The 20909-nt window shown below is 41.4% G+C and overlaps 1 protein-coding gene across 1 annotated transcript in view; it reads left to right on the plus strand.

Moving 5' to 3' along the window:
* The first annotated feature begins 19015 nt into the window (after positions 1–19015).
* ctnna2 (catenin (cadherin-associated protein), alpha 2) overlaps positions 19016–20909 on the plus strand; it is a 331385-nt gene continuing 329491 nt past the window's right edge. Inside the window, exon 1 of the mRNA XM_085161672.1 lies at positions 19016–19369. The gene's annotated coding sequence lies outside the window, so the exon portion shown is untranslated. The remainder of the gene's footprint in view (positions 19370–20909) is intronic.

Below are 20909 nucleotides of genomic sequence, written 5' to 3' on the forward strand. Positions count from 1 at the left end.
GGATCCAAGGGGTTTTTCAATTTTGCTTCCATTCTGTTCTCATTAACGGAAGCCATTTCACAATCTCATGGAAAGAAATGGATCTTTCTCTAAAGACATTTATGTTCTCGTATAGTAACGGTGCCGCAGTATTCCTTTGCAATGGCAGCCCAGTGGGCCCCTGGTTAGCAGTTAAAATGTCTACAGGTTCAATATAAACCGGCAAGGCTGCGTTCTGGGACAAGCATTCGCTTTGAAACATCCCGCGAGATCTGTTTATAAATGGCTGTGAGTCATTGAACAGGACTTTGTAGCACTGTATATTTCAGATCCTTTGACAGTACACACACCATAAAACAGCAAGTATTCAAGGATGTGTGGCCTCCAAATAACATGGCTCTCTGCTTGCAAAGTCTTTGCCCTTCTAGTTTTATTAGCCCTTGGCTTTATTTTGCAGTGTAGCAAAAACGTAAGCATAAAAATCATGAAAATGTGACATTTATTCAGTTTTAAATGGTTTTTATGGCATGTGTAATGAAAATATGGAAGACTAATTGAATGGACATCTTATTTTATCTTCTGCTCATATCTTTGTATTTGTAATTTCATCAAACACAGACTTAGCTGAAATACTAACGGTAGTGTATGCTTCTTTGCAAACCATATTAAAGCAAATGAGATTAGTAAAAAAATAAAAATAAATGCCATTACACACTGAAAGAGTAAAGATTCATGAATGATGTTATACAAAAGTGTTTTAAAGGGTTATTTCAAAGGTTAATTGCTTTTCTGTAAACTAAACTCCATGTAAGCCAGTCAAGGTCTTTCAGGAAAAGATAACAACACAGAGTAACAAACACATTATTCAACAACCTTTTAAAGCTTTTTACAAAGTTAGTAAATGGTACTCCATCTTAGCTTATTTTAAATGAATTAATATGGCTGTGATTCATATTGTAAGCCAAGTGACCTCTAATATGAAATCAGAACACTAAACTGGCCCTATTGTTGAAGATACTATGGCAAAGACAAATGATGAACAGTAAAGCATCATTAGTTGAGGTGAGCGGTATCCGCGAGCATCCTTGTCTGGAACTATTGTGACAGCGGCAAGCTGGTAACACCTGCAGAATGCATTTGCCCCTGATTATTTCACTCATCCACTGGGAAGCGAGTAGAGGCCACTGTGATTTATGCTTACAGGGACTGTCACTTAAAGTTCTGATTACCACTTCATGTTTGGAATTATCGTCGTGGGCACTGATAGGAGGGTATGAAAATATAATGACAGGGTGGTGATGAATCTGTTTTCCACAGCTTGAAGTGCTCTGAGTACTGCGCCAAGTGCTGACCCTTCTGTTGATGACCCAGATAATGAAATAATATATTTCTTGAGTGACACTCTGTGGATTGAATCAGTGCAATCACGCAATGATAAAATTTGAATAAGTAGCTATTTCTTTCAACTTTATCCCCATTAAATATGTACCTACTATATGCTATTAGATGCATTAAAAGGTTAAACAGACTCAAGTTTGTTAATGACAACTGCTACTAGGAAATAAAATGTTAAATTAGATGAGACCCATATTTCATAATAACTTCTGAGCACAGAGGAAGCTGATGGTGTATTTCTCAAATCCTCTATTCATTTTAAAAGTAAACCAATAATTGTGATTACATAATCTTTTCCTTGGCCCTCCTGCAGTGCAGGGAATGCTACACATGTAGTGTAATTATTTAATACAATCATCCTCTCAGCAGGAGAGCTTTTCATCTTCTGGTGCGTGTTATTCTTGTGCACACAGCTGTATGCTGTGAGTCCACCCTACTGCAGAAAAAAAATGTATATACACACACATATACACACATATATATATACACATATACATATATATATACACATATACATATATATATACACATATACATATATATATACACATATATATATACACACATATATATATACACACACATACATACACACACATATATATATATATATATATATATATATATATATATATACTGTATATATATATCCAGCAGCTGGATAGCGTAGTGGTTAGACTACACGCCTTTGGAGCAGAAGGATCGCAAGACCGCAGACATGAGCGAGACAGATAAATATGAAGGCATGCCGGCTCAGACGTCACCCGGATCAACAAGGTCCGCGTCAGGTGTTGAGGAACCAGGGCACCCTGACGAGAAGTGGGCTACTGGAACAAGAAGGCATCGGTGGGCAAGAGACGAAAACAGGGCGTTGTTGGAATGCTACTACGCAAGTAACCCCGGCGGAAGGGGCTACATGAATAGGATGAGGGACCTATGGATTCTTCGATACCCAACATCCACAATGACGGCGAAACAACTAGTAGCTCAGTGTTCCAACATTCGAAAGAAGGGACTGCTTTCACAGCTAGAGATTGACGAGGTACATAAATGCTACGGCAAGGAGGAGTCGGGACGCCAGGTCAGGGGGGAGATATCATCACCCCCACCCGAGATTGGGTACATAGCCCCAAGTGCGACAGGAGAAGGATCGTTGAGTGCGAGAGGAACTGACCTGAAATATAGGATCATGGCCAAGCTTGAAACCTGGATCCCCCGAAGCCGGTTACCAGCCTTGGCCAGCCTCTTGAGGAGGTACACCAGAGAGATAGAAGGCAGGAGAATAAACCAGCTGTTCTCCACAGAACCAGCAAAGGTGTACTCTCAGTGGCAAGGGAACAATAATAAGAGAACAGCACCACCAAGGCTGGAGACGGAGCAATACTGGAAGAGCATATGGGAGAAGGACGCAACCCATAACGGCAATGCTCAGTGGCTAGTGGATCTGAGGGCAGACCATAGCGACCTCCCTGAACAGGGTCCAGTAACCATCACAGTGGCAGATATCCAAGAAAGGGTCTCCAGTATGAAGAGTTGGACAGCACCAGGGCCCGACCTGGTTCACGCCCACTGGCTAAAGAAGCTGACTGCACTCCACGAGCGTCTGGCAGCACAAATGAACCAGCTGCTAGTTAACGAGGGACACCCGGAATGGCTAACCGAAGGTCGGACGGTCCTGATCCCCAAGGACCCCAAGAAGGGACCAGTCCCCTCCATCTACCGACCAATAACCTGCCTCAGTACTACATGGAAGCTCCTGTTAGGCATCATATCGGCTAAGATGAACAGGCACATGGGTCAATACATGAGCGGGACACAGAAGGGAATTGGCAAGAATACCAGAGGCGCAAAACACCAGCTACTGGTAGACAGAACAGTCAGCCGAGACTGCAAGACCAGACTGACCAACCTGTGCACTGCCTGGATTGATTACAAGAAGGCCTATGACTCAATGCCCCACAGCTGGATACTGGAAAGCCTAGAATTGTACAAGATCAATGGGACCCTAAGAGCCTTCATCAGGAACTCAATGGGGATGTGGCGTACAACACTAGAGGCCAACTCCAAGCCCATAGCACAAGTCACCATCAAGTGCGGGATCTACCAAGGAGATGCTCTGTCCCCACTGCTGTTCTGCATAGGCCTGAACCCCCTCAGTGAGATCATTAACAAGACTGGCTACGGATACCGACTACGGAACAGAGCAGTTGTCAGCCACCTCCTGTACATGGATGACATCAAGCTGTATGCCAAGAGTGAACGAGACATCGATTCACTGATCCACACTACCAGGCTATACAGCAATGACATTGGAATGTCGTTCGGGCTGGAGAAGTGTAGTCGGATGGTAACAAAGAGAGGGAAGGTAGTCAGAACTGAGGGGCTTGAACTACCAGAAGGCAACATTGCAGACATAGAGGACAGTTACAAGTACCTGGGGATCCCGCAGGCGAATGGGAACCATGAAGAGGCTGCTAGGAAAGCTGCAACCACCAAGTACCTGCAGAGGGTCAGGCAAGTCCTGAGGAGTCAGTTGAACGGTAAGAACAAGATCCGGGCCATCAACACCTACGCCCTGCCCGTGATCAGGTACCCTGCTGGGGTAATAGGCTGGCCAAAGGAGGAGATAGAAGCCACTGACATAAAGACAAGAAAGCTCCTTACCATGCATGGAGGGTTTCACCCCAGGGCTCGCAAAATCGCTAGCCCGACGTCCCGGGGCTAGCGATTTTTCCAGTCGGGCTACCAAAATCTAACTCAGCCCTGCCATTCGGGCTATCGTAGGAAGGAAAATATATGTCTATGCTTTTGCATTCTTTCGCCAATGTAGCTGAGTAATTATGTCATTGGCATCGATGAGCCACTGTCAATATGTGACATATTGAAATCGCGTTTGAATTTGCGCTTGCTTTTTGCTTTCACTTTCATTTTGCGATCGCGCGAACGGTGTGTAGAGAGCAGCAGTACTGATTGGTGAGTGACGATTAATTGCGCACCAATTCCTCTGACATCGTCTTATCACTCATTAGCTTACTATTCAAACGCGACAAGTGAAATCTCTCGCAGCAAGCTTAAACATGTGAGAGGTTGAGTGCGCAAAGAATCGCTGACCGTTATGTGAGTGTGTGTGTAAAAGCAGCAGGATTTAAGCCGGTATTTTAGTTCTGCTCAGCCAAATTAGACAGGTCATGGTGAAGAAGGGGCAGCCAAAGAAAAGCCTACCGCAAAACGGAAAAGTTATGACAAATCAGACTATGAGGCAAAAAGAAAGCGCAGCTTTTTTGGTTTCATGGACAAAAGAATTTCTGTGGCTGGAATATGACGAGCTAAAGAACATGATGTTCTGCCAGGTGTGTAGTGAGTTTCATTTGATTTCTGAGTCGACAAGCGCCTTTGTTACCAGAACCCATGAGAAATGCATTATTGCCCAGTCTGCAGTATCTTTCCCAGAACAAACAGCAATTGCAAAAAAATAAAAAATAAAAAAATAAACCAAGCACAACAAGAACTCCTGAAAAAGCTGTTTAGAACAGCGTGCTATATTGCAAAGAGTGAACTACCTTTGGCAAAATTTATCAGTCTTTGCAAACTTCAAAAAGCAAATGGCCTAGATCTTGGTTCCACTTGCCTCTTACCCGTGACTTCAGTGGAAATTTCAGATTCAGGATCTGACACAGACTGATTCATGTCCTACACAGTTCTTACAAGTTCATAGAAATTTCTGTTCAATTTGAACCAAGTATTTGAGTTGATGGTTGTAATTTTTATACAGTTGTTGTGATTTGTATTTTAACAATTTTTTTGATTAACTTTTGTTTCCGTTACAATATTATACTTTAATGTATAATGTATAATACAATATTATACTTTAATGTATAATATTGTAAAGGAAACAAAACATAAAAAAATAGCTTTCTTTTTTATTCGGGCTACTTAAATTTATTTTTGGCTACCAAAAACTGAAGAATGCCTGCCCAAAGGGCTACCAGAGATTTTGAAATTTTGCGAGCCTTGCACCCCAAGTCCAGCACCCTGAGGCTGTACGCTAAGCGGAAGGAAGGGGGCCGGGGACTGGTGAGTGTCAGCACCACAGTCCAGGATGAGACAATGAACATCCAAGGATACATCACGAAGATCGCCCCAACTGACAGCGTGCTCAGTGAATACCTCAGGCAGCAGAAACCCAAGAAAGAGGAGGGAGACGAGGAACCATCATGGAAGGACAAGCCCCTGCACGGTATGTACCACCGGCAGATAGAGGAGGTGGCTGATATCCATAAATCCTACCAGTGGCTGGACAAAGCTGGACTGAAAAATAGCACAGAGGCACTAATCATGGCAGCACAAGAACAAGCTCTGAGTACAAGATCCATAGAGGCTGGGGTCTATCACACCAGGCAAGACCCCAGGTGCAGGCTGTGTAAAGATGCCCCAGAGACAATCCAGCACATAACAGCAGGGTGCAAGATGCTAGCAGGCAAGGCATACAGGGAACGCCATAACCAAGTGGCCGGCGTAGTGTACAGGAACATCTGTGCCGAGTATAACCTGGAAGTCCCGAGGTCAAAATGGGAAATACCCCCAAGGGTGGTGGAGAATGACCGAGCTAAGATTCTGTGGGACTTCCAGATACAGACGGACAAAATGGTGGTGGCTAACCAACCGGACATAGTAGTGGTAGACAAACAGAAGAAGACGGCCGTAGTGATCGATGTAGCGGTTCCGAATGACAGCAATATCAGGAAGAAGGAACACGAGAAGCTGGAGAAATACCAAGGGCTCAGAGAAGAGCTCGAGAGGATGTGGAGGGTGAAGGTAACGGTGGTCCCCGTGGTAATCGGAGCACTAGGTGCGGTGACTCCCAAGCTAGGCTAGTGGCTCCAGCAGATCCCGAGAATAACATCGGAGATCTCTGTCCAGAAGAGCGCAGTCCTGGGAACAGCTAAGATACTGCGCAGGACCCTCAAGCTCCCAGGCCTCTGGTAGAGGACCAGAGCTTGAAGGATAAACCGCCCGCAGGGGCGTGCTGGGTGTTTATATATATATATATATATATATATATATATATATATATATATATATATATATATATACAGTGGGGCAAAAAAGTATTTAGTCAGCCACCGATTGTGCAAGTTCCCCCACTTAAAATGATGACAGAGGTCAGTAATTTGCACCAGAGGTACACTTCAACTGTGAGAGACAGAATGTGAAAAAAAAATCCATGAATTCACATGGTAGGATTTGTAAAGAATTTATTCGTAAATCAGGGTGGAAAATAAGTATTTGGTCACCTCAAACAAGGAAAATCCCTGGCTCTCACAGACCTGTAACGTCTTCTGTAAGAAGCTTTTCTGTCCCCCACTCGTTACCTGTATGAATGGCACCTGTTTGACCTCATCATCTGTAAAAAAGACACCTGTCCACAGCCTCAACCAGTCAGACTCCAAAAAGGAGTCTGACTGGTTGAGGCTTTGGCCAAGACCAAAGAGCTTTCGAAGGACACCAGGAAAAGAATTGTAGACCTGCACCAGACTGGGAAGAGTGAATCTACAATAGGCAAGCAGCTTGGTGTGAAAAAATCAACTGTGGGAGCAATCATCAGAAAATGGAAGACATACAAGACCACTGATAATCTCCCTCGATCTGGGGCTCCACGCAAGATCTCATCCCGTGGGGTCAAAATGATCATGAGAACGGTGAGCAAAGATCCCAGAACCACACGGGGGGACCTGGTGAATGACCTGCAGAGAGCTGGGACCAAAGTAACAAAGGTCACCATCAGTAACACACTACAACGGCAGGGAATCAAATCCCGCAGTGCCAGACGTGTTCCGCTGCTGAAGCCAGTGCATGTCCAGGCCCGTCTGAAGTTTGCCAGAGAGCACATGGATGATACAGCAGAGGATTGGGAGAATGTCATGTGGTCAGATGAAACCAAAGTAGAACTTTTTGGTATAAACTCAACTCGTCGTGTTTGGAGGAAGAAGAATACTGAGTTGCATCCCAAGAACACCATACCTACTGTGAAGCATGGGGGTGGAAACATCATGCTATGGGGCTGTTTTTCTGCCAAGGGGACAGGACGACTGATCCGTGTTAAGGACAGAATGAATGGGGCCAAGTATCGTGAGATTTTGAGCCAAAACCTCCTTCCATCAGTGAGAACTTTGAAGATGAAACGAGGCTGGGTCTTCCAACATGACAATGATCCAAAACACACCGCCCGGGCAACAAAGGAGTGGCTCCGTAAGAAGCATTTGAAAGTCCTGGAGTGGCCTAGCCAGTCTCCAGACCTCAACCCCATAGAAAATCTGTGGCGGGAGTTGAAAGTCCGTGTTGCTCGGCGACAGTCCCAAAACATCACTGCTCTTGAGAAGATCTGCATGGAGGAATGGGCCAAAATACCAGCTACTGTGTGTGCAAACCTGGTAAAGACCTATAGTAAACGTTTGACCTCTGTTATTGCCAACAAAGGTTATGTTACAAAGTATTGAGTTGTATTTTTGTTATTGACCAAATACTTATTTTCCACCCTGATTTACGAATAAATTCTTTACAAATCCTACCATGTGAATTCATGGATTTTTTTTTCACATTCTGTCTCTCACAGTTGAAGTGTACCTCTGGTGCAAATTACTGACCTCTGTCATCATTTTAAGTGGGGGAACTTGCACAATCGGTGGCTGACTAAATACTTTTTTGCCCCACTGTATGTATATATATATATATATATATATATATATATATATATATATATGGTGAAGAGGGAGCTGAGTGTAAAAGCGAAGCTCTCAATTTACCGGTCGATCTACGTCCCTACCCTCACCTATGGCCACAAGCTGTGGGTAGTGACCGAAAGGACGAGATCGCGGATACAAGCGGCGGAAATGAGCTTCCTCCGAAGGGTGGCTGGCCTCTCCCTTAGAGATAGGGTGAGAAGTTCAGCCATCCGGGAGGGGCTCAGAGTAGAGCCGCTGCTGCTCCACATCGAAAGGAGCCAGCTGAGGTGGTTTGGGCATCTGACAAGGATGCCCCCTGGGCGCCTCCTGGGTGAGGTGTTCCAGGCATGTCCCACCGGGAGGAGGCCCCGGGGCAGACCCAGGACACGCTGGAGAGATTATATCTCTCGGCTGACCTGGGAACGCCTTGGTGTTCCCCCAGACGAGCTGGAGGAGGTGGCTGGGGAGAGGGAGGTCTGGGCCTCTTTGCTTAGGCTGCTGCCCCCGCGACCCGGCCCCGGATAAAGCGGATGAAGATGGATGGATATATAGATATGGATATATAGATATGGATATATAGATAAATATATATATATATATATATATATATATATATATATATACACACACACACACACACACACACACACACACACACACACACATATATATATAAATGACCAGCAGAGAAGCTGAGTGTACTTTCCATAATGGGCACCACTTACTATAACATGTAAAAACCCAGTGTCAAACCCTTTCTATGGATGTATGCCACTTGGTAGATGGGCTCATTGCTTTCCTCAGTTACATACATTCCTCAGGTTTGAGTTTCTCCTAGAAAAGTTGTACCAAACAAAATTTTTGTTAAATGGTGCACATTCCCGATGCTGAGAATCTCATATGTGTTTAAGTAATTGTAAGAGAAAAAAAGAGGGAAAAAATCTAGCGATAAATGAACAATTATATTTGTTATTGAATAAAATTGTACCAAATTATATAAACTGCAAGAACTAATGAGAATATTTTGTAAAAGGTCACAATTCTTCTTCTGGTTATGCTGAATAATAATAATAACTATAACTCAAATATTGAATATCATTATTATTTAAGGAGTAATTCATTCCTCAGATTCAACAAATGTTTGTTTTAATTTTATTTTAAAAAAATGTGACACTTCAGGTGGTACTGCTTGTTTCTGAGCACTCAACTAACCGATCAACCATTATCAAGAAGAGGTGTTGCCATCCAATAAAAACCCTATGTTTTATTTCGCTGCTAAAAGCTCCTCCAGGAGTTTCCAGCATAACATCCTTGAGAATAGTAGAGCGAGACTGAATAAGGCAGGTAGCAGAACTTAAGAGAATGGAAATCACACTGTGTCTCTGGAGGGAAATGAATAAATTTCATATGTAATATTAACCGATTATGTTACTTGGGCTAACTTGGAATAGGTCAAGGCCTTTAAGTGGGAAGTTACTTTGACAAGCTGGGGACAGGGGGTTAAACAGATCTGGCTATTTAGTTTGCAGAGAGGATTTTCTGAAAGTCGCAATTGATTTCCATTATGGTTTTTGTAAGACTTATTATTTTTGCTGCTCAAATTGGGCAAACTAAATTAGGTAGTAAGGGTAACAGTATGTCTGCTGCTTTGATTTTCTAATAATTTGTTTGTTTGTTACTTAAGTACCCCTTTTTCAGAAATTTATAGACAAGTTGGGATATTTTTTTACCATCACTTACCCAGATTCAACATGCAGCCATACTTATAGTGTTACGGAAACAACAATGTTTTAAGTCAGTTTTAGGTTTTAGTTTAAATTTACTCTAAATACTAAACTGTCCTAGTCCTTTGAAGAGGGAAAATATATCCAAGAAGAGGCTAGGTGATGTAATAACACTGTAATAATAACAGTGGGTATGATAAAAACAAAACAAAAAGCAAAGGAAGGCAAAACTACCAGTAAGTCAAGCTTGTATTAGGTTAACTTAATGAGATGACTAAGCTGCTATCCTAGCATAAAAAAAACAGAGGGAAAGAAGAGAGCAAATTTTGCGCGTTAATTAAATATGGATGAATTTAAAGCTCGCCTTTGAGCAGTAGAAGGAAGAGATCAATAGGCCACACCTGCACAACAAAGCATTATATCTACAGGACACTTCACACTAAATTTTATTGTTTTCACAGACTATCTGCATCGCTGAACAGTGCTATGTTCAGTTGTTAAAATGAATGGTTGAGAAAACCTGCACAGAAGGTGGTTTGTGATTGATAGTGTGCACTGGTGAGCCAAAGATTTGCTGTTAATGAACTTGCGTAGTTTCCATGAAGGTGTGTGGCATCGCTGATGAGGTCAGCGACATGCCAATGAAAGCAATTTGACATATAACACTGCGCAAGAGGTTTAAGGTGCTTGTGAAGGTCGTAAAGGCGCTTATGTAAATTCATCTCATTGTTAGTTCATGTCATTTAAAGAGTGACCTTCCTTTTAATTGAAAACCAATCATGTTTGGTACACTTGTACCTTTTTCAAGGTAAGGTCAGAATTTGAATATGCTGCTTCTGTCTCTTAATTAATGATGTTGCAGGGTACTTTATTCTTGTCATTGAAAAATATAATTTGTCACAAAGATATATATTTCAGTAATATGTGACTATCTAATAAAATACAGAGTTAAAAAAAACATATTTACAGTCATGCTGTATGAGGACTCTAGTACCATGTTTTATAGTATTATTTGGGGGGGGGGGGTTGGTGGTATTAAAGCAAGTCATATTTGTACACCCTGATTTTCTTATATAAATGACACAAGTGTGTGCTTGTGTACTGTGGTGTATTATTAAAATAGTCAGAGACAATACTGGCTTTCCTCCTATTTTAGGGCTTCCACAAGCAAAATTAGCTGCCTTTCCTGGACAAAAGCCAGAAAACTAATTACAACACACCCCCAAGGCCTTGTTGGTACATTTACTCGCAGTATTGTAGAGTGAAATTTGTGACTGAGAAGAAAAGATCTCTCTGGAATTAAACCTCTGCTTAAAAAAAACAAACAAATAAACAAAAAAAACCCTAACATTTGTTATGGCTTTTTTCTGGTTTGAGTATGCTATTACTTCCTCAGAGCATGCATTAGAGAAGTATGAAAATTAAACCTATTTTTGCCCACCTTCTTTCCCTCATTCACTATGCTCTGCAGGTTGGGTAGTTGTGAAGACCCAAGGTAGCATGAGGCTAACATTGTTCTTGCATCATGAAAACCCATAACTTCCAGCACAAATTGCAGCATTTCCCCTCACAGGGATGCTGCCGTGTCCGTTTTTTGGAGAGATATTCTGCCAGTAAAAGATAACATATGAATTCAGCTTTGCACCTTTTTAAGGAGCTGGGGAAATGGCAAAATAGGAATGAGTCATACCGTAAGAGGTGTGTGTGCGAGGGTGGATTGGCAGCGCCGTAAACATTTTTTACATGTGTAGGTGATGTGGTGATGACGCAGGGAATACTTACACTGAAGATGATGGTGAGACTTGAGTTTACAGTAGTTTGATAGTAAATGTAAAGAGGCATTTTACAACAGCTCAAAGCTTGATTTTCTAGAGGAATTCATCCATCTACTAAGCAGGCTGGGTTGGGTGGGTAAATGGTGCTGAGAAAGTGCTTGTTGACCAGTGTAATTGTTACTTCAGTCAATAAACTGATTGTTATACACAAAAAGGGCAGAAAAGGACTGCTGCTGACATCATGCTGAATCAATCTGTTCTCGCTATTATATTATTGTATTATGCCTCAAGTATTCAAAAAGAATTCTTCAGTAAACTTCTTATTATGATTTAATAAAGGTAATGTTGTTATATATTCCATTGCATATTGCTTTTATTTTGTATTACCAGCCCGTTCTTTCATTCAAAAGAGGTTGGAGCCTCTCCTGAGGGCTGTGTACCGGTATGGAGCTTACAAAGGAATCGTGCAAGTGCTGTGGTGCCACAAATTGACCTTTCTTCAGCACATTTGGCCCGAAGATATGAAAAGCGTTAATAGGGTGGTTGCTTTCAGATGAAAAAGTTAGACTTTGCAGGCCTCATTAAATGCTTTGGTTTGCAGTTCCTGTCTGCAAAATCATTTTCTCAAAAGCCACCTGAGCGATCTGTTTAAAAAAAAAATAAAAATCTGAATATAGTCTTGTATGAAAACCTAACAGATGGCACCACTCAGTTCTCAAAAGGATTGTGTTTGGAATGGAAGTCTGAGATTCACAAACACGCAGACAGAGAAAATGACAGGCAGATGTTGTTTCATTCTCACTCTAAATCCCATTGTAAGGCGTGCATCTCTGGGAGATGCCCCACAAGCTTATCTAGTCAGCACACTCCCAACAACCTCAGAGGCTCACAAAGCAAGCAGCTGGGTAATGTAGAAAGGGCAGCTCAATCACAAATATTCCACCTCCCCTCTGAGTGTGTAATAATCTACAGCACATTTCACAAACATAACTGCTTTTGTTTTTTTTACTGGAGTAGAAGCAGTCCCTTTCCATGGCTTTATTGGATCGCTCGAGATGGTCAGTAAAGCAAGCAAGATAAAAAGCTCTCACATTATTTAATGCTTTAGTCTCGGCCCTTCTAGGGATGAATATGTGCACATTTACAAGCTATACAACCATCCTGCCTTTGATCATACTTGACCTACAGTAAATGGATATTACAAAACTAGCATGAGTGGGGAAAATGCATTACATAGATACATTGCTTTCTGATGCAGTCCATTTGGCATTGTCAGCAGCCAAGCGATGATTCAGTAATGTCAGTGGCAAAAGAAAATAATGGTGTTTTTGGTGTTTTACTACAGTCAAGATTTCTCTCACGCATGATCCAAAGAGCTCAGTCATTTCCACATTTACTGTGAAATGACTTCACACACTTGCTAAAGGACGCAAGGCAGCCTTTAGATCCTATCCAATAATAAATCATGTCTGACAGTAACTTAAAAGATTCATTTCATCTCATCTATTAAATAATGAACGATATTTAATTCATGGTTAAGAATGCCACATGAGCTAACAGCAAAAAACAAAACAAAACAGAGCATTTAGCAATAAAAAAGTGTTAAAAAACTTGAGGGTTTTTAAAAAAAATCAAATAAATGCACAATGAAGCATACGTTCAGATCACAGATCTAATCACAGATCAGACCCATCCTCCATTTAACAAGCCAAAAAAAGACTTTTTCTTTTTTTCTAGTAAGATACTTAATCAAAAAGAATCAATCTATTTTTAGCATCCTCAACTGGAACCGCAGGGATAATTGTGGTCATATTTGCACTGAAATTATGCCCATTTAAATGCAATCTTTCTCACGCTCTCCCTTTGAAAGGCAATCTCAACACAACACTGCAAAGGCCCTTTTAGAAATCATATCTGATTGCCACATTGCATAAGATTTGAATCTGTAAAATCTATTTAAATTGATGTTGAATGGCTTTAACAATACTTCTGACCAAGTGATTCGTGATATACAGTGAACAGTAGAAGGAACGAGACAGTGGAGTCAGACATTATATGGTGATTGCTGCTGTGATCATATTTCACTGGATGTAAAGATGTAAAGTGCAGTACAGTACAATGGGCGCCCTGTCTCGAATGGTAATGATTCACCCACAATAAACTATTGTAACAGAATTCACATTGTTTTGGCAAAGTACTCGTATGCCTTTTTCCTTGTTCCTGAAATGTATTTGATTGAATTTAATCTAAAATAAAGCGCTTTCTTAAGAGATTAATTCTTTGCAACAAATGTAATGTTCAGTATTTATAACAAAGCTGAAAAGTGAGAATTGCTGATGTGCAACTGCTCTGTAAGCTTTGTTTGCAATATCATATATCATGTAAGACTTGTGCTGTACGTTTTTTCATGTCGTCTATCTTTCTATGTGCAAAAGCTACACACGTTATTTTACTGCAAGAGAGAAATACCATTCAGATCGATTATGCATTATGTTGTTCCAACATCAATAAGGTGTATTGCATTCCTCATATTCATTTTTCTTTGTGGTTCTTCCTAAACACAAAGCACTGATTACATAGCTCCAACAATACCCACAACCATCTGATACATTTGTGTTCAAGTGAGGATAATGATAACCAGAAGGGTGGAAACAATGGAGTCGATAGTGCCTATTCTTGACTCTGGCAATCAAAAAAGAAACAGCTATTGTATTCTGTGATGTGAATAACCCTTAAATAACAATGTAGAAAAGCCAAAAGTAAGCCAAAGCCAATGTCCTCGTGGGATATTAACCTCCACTGTTGGTTTTTAGAAACTGCAGTCCCAATCACGCTTCCCTGTCCTAAATTCTTTCTCTTTGACTCACAGGATAAAGCAAGGGATTTTGTGAGCTAGGGGACTTCAAAACTTTAATATTCAGCCCCAAAGTACAGCGTGTTGTGTGTAGTGATGACCTCATTATGTGGAGAGAGCAATAGAAGCCAGACATTACAGACAGTTTGACAATCCCTGGAGCTCCTGGCCTCTGGGTACAGAGGAGTGTGCAGCTGGACACTGTGGAAAATATGAATATGAGTTCTGAACAGATGGGGTTATATAAACCAAGCCAATGGTTTGCACTTGCTATTTTACATACACATGTATACACACATGCTACACGAATGATTGCAGATTGCAGCACTCACTGACTAGACAGCAATTTGCTGAAATCAGAGGAAATCTCAGCATGAAGCTGTGTAGCTTTACAAGAATAAAATAGCTTAACATCTTGAACTGCTCTAGTTTACCTGCCTTGAGCTAAATATAATAAAGTAGATAGCAACTATTCAAACTCAGAGATTTATTCCCAGTGTAGTGTGGTACCAGGTGGTTCAAGCCAGTCAGGCAGATAGTGAAAGGCTTGGATACACCCTGAGACAACTATACAGAAACCCTATAGTCACGCACCTCTATCTGACAAATGAGGAATAGCTTGCTAACATGTTGTGCTGGATTACTGCCATGCACTAAAAACACAAGCAGATGGGAGACAATGGACTGCTATTCCTGCGCTTTTCTTCTCCCACGACAAAGAAATGAGGAGACTGAAAAAGAATACTGGAGCTTAAAACAATGCACACAACTGGCTATAACCATTTGTCCCCCAAAATAAATGTTTTTGTTTTTCATTACCTTTACTGATTATCATTTTCACGGCAATCTTAATTCACTTTTTGTTTTTTCAAACAAACCCTAGTTTTAGAAAAATTCTCTTTAGCGTCACTCTTGAGTTGACGATAACATGGTCATTTCCCTAAAAGACTGTTGATGCTCGGCAGCAAGATTTTGTCTTCCACAGCTGCACAGCATCAAAGGTCTATCTAATTCAGTAGTGTCTTACTCACCTAATATATTGGCTGGAGCTCTGTGTAATCCAATTTCCTTGGGAGACATAACTTCTCTGAGGCTTTCAGTGATTACCTGCTCATTTCAGACTCTGTAATTGTCCTCAAGTTCAACAGACTAAGCTTGAATGTAACTTTGTGACTCTCTTCTCTGAGACTGTCTTGTGCGCTGACATAGTGATAAATGACTAATTAATGTAGCCTATTTCTGAAGTAGTTTGGTGGTTTGTAATGGATGACTAGATAGTTGAGTGAAATAAGAACAGAGGGACCATTTGTCATGAGTTCTGGGGATATTTTTTTTAAATTAATTTCTGTGTATTTTCCATCTCTGTTCTGGTGGTATATGAAAAGTCTGTATGATGCATTACTGTTACAACATAGCAGGCTTATAATATATAGTTAAACACTGTACAAATGATATGTAGAGGACAGTCAGCCATCTCAATCAAGTTTGAGCTGAAACCTAATCACAAAGCTTCTTTGAAACTACTTAGAGATAAATGGTTATCATTTGAATCCATCCATCCTTTTTCTTTTGCTTATCCAGGGCCAGGTCGTAGAGTCAGTAGCAAAAGCAGAGAAGCCCAGACCTCCCTCTCCACAGAGACCTCCTTCAGTTTATCCAAAATTACACCAATGTAATCTCACCAGCATATCTTGGGTCTACCCCGGGCCTCCTCCCAGTAGGACATATCCAGAATACCTCACCCAGGAGGCATCCTGAACCACCTCATCTCAATGTGGAGGAGTGACAAATGACTGTTCTCTTCACCCTATCTCTAAGAGAGAGGTCGGCCAGCCTTAAGAGAAAGCGTATTTCTGCTGCTTGATCTGCATTCATTTGACTGGGAAGGCTGAATTCAGGTAGAGTAGCTGGGTTTATGAGTGAAGCTAAGAAGGATCTGGAGACTGTGAAGTGGACAGATAACACACCTGTGGTAATCCAGGTTCTGTTTTGGGGTATCAGTGTGTTAGGGGAGTTTAGCCCAAAAGCAAAGCTCACAATTAAACCCATTATTCTGTGTTCCAAATATCACAAATGGTCATGAGCTATGGGCAGTGGCTGAAATGAGTTTCCTTTACAGTGCATTTGGGCTCACCCTAAGGGACAGTGTGCGCAGCACAGATAACCAGAAATAGCTCCTCCATTCTGTTACATGGAAAAGGACCCCGATGAGGGTGTTGCAGCATCTCCCCACTATTGTCAAGTGATACTGGATTTCTCTGTGCGATATTGACACATCTTTACCTTGCAATGTAAAGTGGCACAAGATGAATTGACAAATAAAGCTCAGTTGTCTTCTGCTGATTTACCATACATAGAATCTAAAAGCATCCCATGAGGTTGTTCCAGCCGTAAAGTCAAAGATCACCTACCAAAAACCTACTAGCTGGTAGTGCAGGTTTATGCCTTATCAATAATTTGTTGGACAGTGACCCCATTTTTGTAGTTTTATTTCTGTACACCACCATAGTGGAAAAATCAATAAAAATCAAACGATCAAAATGTGCTGGGGGTGCTGGTTAAGTTCACATGTTGTGCAGACAACCATATGCCCCAAGGCAAATGCCTCCAACCCAGGGCCCTTTGATGGATGACTGCCCTCACACTTTCTCTCCCTGCTTTATTATTTCTTCTTTATCTGCTATCTATTCAAGGAAAAGAAGATCCAAGAAATCAAAACAAATGTGACTGAAGTGCAGACTTTCAACTTTCATTTAACATTTAAGTATGATTCAGAAATTTGACAACCATTTAGGTATTACAGTCATTTTTTTTATAGAAAGTCTCCCATTTTCAGAGGCTCAAAAGTAATTGTACAAACTATCAAAATTACATGTGAAGGTATGCAAATACTTTCAGGTCAATGACTAAGAGTGATGGTAAATGTATTTGTATAGCGCTTTACTTTGTGCGCCAAAGCGCTTTACACTACATTCAGTCATCCACCCATTCACATACACACATTCACACACTGATGATGGCAAGCTACATTGTAGCCACAGCTGCCCTGGGGCTCACTGACAGAGGCGAGGACCACCACGAGTAGGCAACGGATGAAGTGTCTTGCCCAAAGACACAACGACCGGGACTGTCCGAGCAGGGGCTCGAACCAGCAACCTTCCAATTACAAGACGAACTGACAACTCTTGAGCCACGATCACCACAGATAACCAGGGGACTGGGAAAAAAATGCATATAAAAAAGTTCCAGTAAGGCTGAAGGTACATATGACAGTATGTTACAGGGTTTTGGACTGGGTGAGGTAAGGTCCGTGTTCCGTATAGAAAAGATTAATAAACCTTTTATTATTAGAATATTCTTAAAGTGTAATGATGTGTATGTGTTAGTCCCCATAGGGAAATTGCTCCTCTGCATTTAACCCATTCACCTGGTGAAGCAGTGGGCAGCCACCAATGCAGCGCTCGGGGAGCAGTGTGTAGGGACGGTACTTTGCTTAGGGGTACCTCAGGGTAACCGTTCAGTGGAGTCGAACCCCCGACCTTCCGATCATGGGGCCACCACTCTACCTACTGAGCTATCCCTACCCCCAGTTGATTTTGTTGATTTCTTGATTTAAGTTACAATTTTACTACAATAAACAAAGGACTTCAGTCAATAACTGATATAAATGTGAACAAGAGGAGTGGGAGCCCTTGTAGATTTTTGATTTTCATCTCTTCAGTATTTCTTAGAAAGCAAAGGCACAGCAGTAAAAGTAATGTAAATAATACAATTACTGTTTCAGCTTCAGGGTCCTTCTGCGCATGATGGATCCTTGTCACACTTTTCCTGACTTCCTGGAAAACGAATTCCTGAAGATTAGCTGTGAAAAAGAAACTGTAGCTGTAGTGAATAGAGGTGAAAAGAAAAAAATTAACTTGGTAGCTTGCTAAGAAAAATAAGGAAAGTCTCAACTTTGGCTTTGGTGCATATTGATTTGATGAGGATATTTACATTATTGTAAATGATAAAAGTGTTTGCTTTTTTTGTAAAAGGAAATTGCAAAACCTATTCCTAATAAGGTTTTTTTTCAACTATTAATAATAAACTAAAAACAGGAAAACTCCATCCAGAAAGATCCAGAAAGAACAAAATGTGATTTTGAAACAAAAATAAAGAGAAGTAAATAAATTTAAAAAAATCTAGTGAATCATGCAAAACTATTATAACTGCCAGGCACACATTAATTCTTTATGTATCACGCACAGCGCTGGCTCTCAAGCTGGTGTCACACTACCAAAATATCGAGTGTCTATCCTAAGATATTCAGTCATAACTTTCTGCAAATCACACCTAGTGTTATCCACACAGCTAATTTAGTAGGCTTGTTATTTATTATTATATTATTATATTTATTTCTTCAATTTTGATGATGCCATAAACACAAATACAGCATATTTTGCTTAATATTACCAACAGCTCCATCCCGCTCTCAGAGTCCCAGATTTCCTACACCCCGTAGAAGCGCTCGCACACAGGAAGCACGCATGCGTCAACGACGGAGACTCCTGATTTGACAGCCCTGGAATCTACCACACACAGTCCACTATGTTGCAAGGCTTTCTGTTAGTAGCGCACCATCATCTGCACCTGCCTACTCCGTTGTTGTGGTTGGAGCGCTGGGAGGGGTCATTATTTCGCAGGGAGCTGTAGGAGGAGGAGGCACTTCCGAGACACCGACAGAAGCGTGTAGCTTTTAGATTCAGCACCACAAGACTGAGGAAAGCGTCCGGATTGAGTCTATTTGCACGTTTTTCTGTGGCTTTACTGAATTGGAGGCCCCCCCACCCCCTTCGTTTTCTGTTTGGGAAATACTCAGTGAGAGCAGGCGCCGTGAGTAGTTTGTGGACCTACAAGAGGTGTCATCTCCAACGGTTAAAGGTATGTAGTTAGTTGTCAGCTGAGAGATTTTTGCTGCTAGCACACTGGTAGCATTACACTTGCTGCACTGACTGACCCGCCGTGCTGCTAACATTAGCTTAGGCGAGGTCCGGCTTTTCATTCATCATTGTGCTTTAGCCAGTTTGGCGGGGCACTTGACTACAACCCCTCGTCGAAATACTTTACGCTTCATTATTACCATAGCAGACTCAAGAGACTTTTATATACTGAGCTGGAAATTTCTCGTTAGCTAAAAATCTCAGTGTCGCCCACTCTGCTAACGTTATCTAAACCGCACTCCCGAGCGCTGCTATCCAGTGAACCCAGTGCTGAAAGCCTGACTGTGGGGCAGAGCCATGCTAGGCTGCTAGGCTAGTATAGTAGCTAAAGCTAAAAGACACCAGGGTACTTTATTGCCAGTAAAATAACGGACCCACACCTGCATTGGAAGCTGCTTAATTATTCAGGGACTGCTTAGAACCCTTCCCGTTTCTTGTTTTACGCTGAGACAGTGAAGCATGCACCCGCCGTGTTGTTAACAGCACTGTTGCATTTCTTAGATAATTTTAATCCTCTTTGTTTAGCCGAGACTGTTACTTTGTTACTTGTGAGCTCATCACTCTTTTTCTGCGGCAGCCGAAGACTTATTATTAGCTCGCAGCTGATTTTGCTTCCGTTATTATAACACCGTCTTCGTCCGAGTCGAGGATGTGAAGTGAAGTGGCAAAGTGACGCTACACAGCTTTGCTTTGTCTCAACGCTGCAAGTGCAAACCCTACTTTAACGCCAAGTCCGTTCCTTTTTAAATGAGGAATAGCTGTTTTAGTAGTCTCTTTATTTAGCCCCCCCGAGTTCAATTACGCATAGACTTTTCATGCCCTTAAATCGCCCTATTGTCACATTATGGCACAGTGGAATAAACTAAAGCGCTCTATTCAGCGGAAGCACTCGTACATAGGAATAACATACAGTCGAGTGAGGGTTTGGCATATTATACATTTTTGAGTTTCTGGTTATTTGTTTTTTTTTCTTTGTAAAATTCTAAGGTTTTGTGTGTAGTGTTTGCGTTCATTTATTACCCTGCTTGGTGACCCAGTGTAGTTTGCCTCATTCCCTTCCTGTAACTGGAGATCTGAGATCCCAGAAGCCTCTAGAGTTCACACAGTGTCTCGATTTAGAATCTGAACTTTTGATTGGCAAGGAGGCATGCTGAACTGACACTGATGGGCTGTGCTGGTCTCTCCCTCCTATGTTTATCTTCACATTTTGTTTGCTAGAAAGGGGAAGCCTGGAACAAATGAGACACTCGAAGTTCAAATCAAAGAGGAATCTTGTTTAGAGTTTTAATGATTTGGATTTTAAAAGAAGTCTTGAGGAAGAAAAAAAAAACTATATGTGTGTCCTCCAAAGGCATCAACAGATGTTATGTTTACCAGCTGTCACAGTGATTACACCTATAGTGATTATTTCCATGTTCAGGTAATTCATTAGTTATTTTCAAATACACAAATTAATAATTTAGTTTATACATTTCCAGAAA

Source organism: Neolamprologus multifasciatus, chromosome 6, assembly GCF_963576455.1.
Source record: "Neolamprologus multifasciatus chromosome 6, fNeoMul1.2, whole genome shotgun sequence".
NCBI classification, from domain to species: domain Eukaryota; kingdom Metazoa; phylum Chordata; class Actinopteri; order Cichliformes; family Cichlidae; genus Neolamprologus; species Neolamprologus multifasciatus.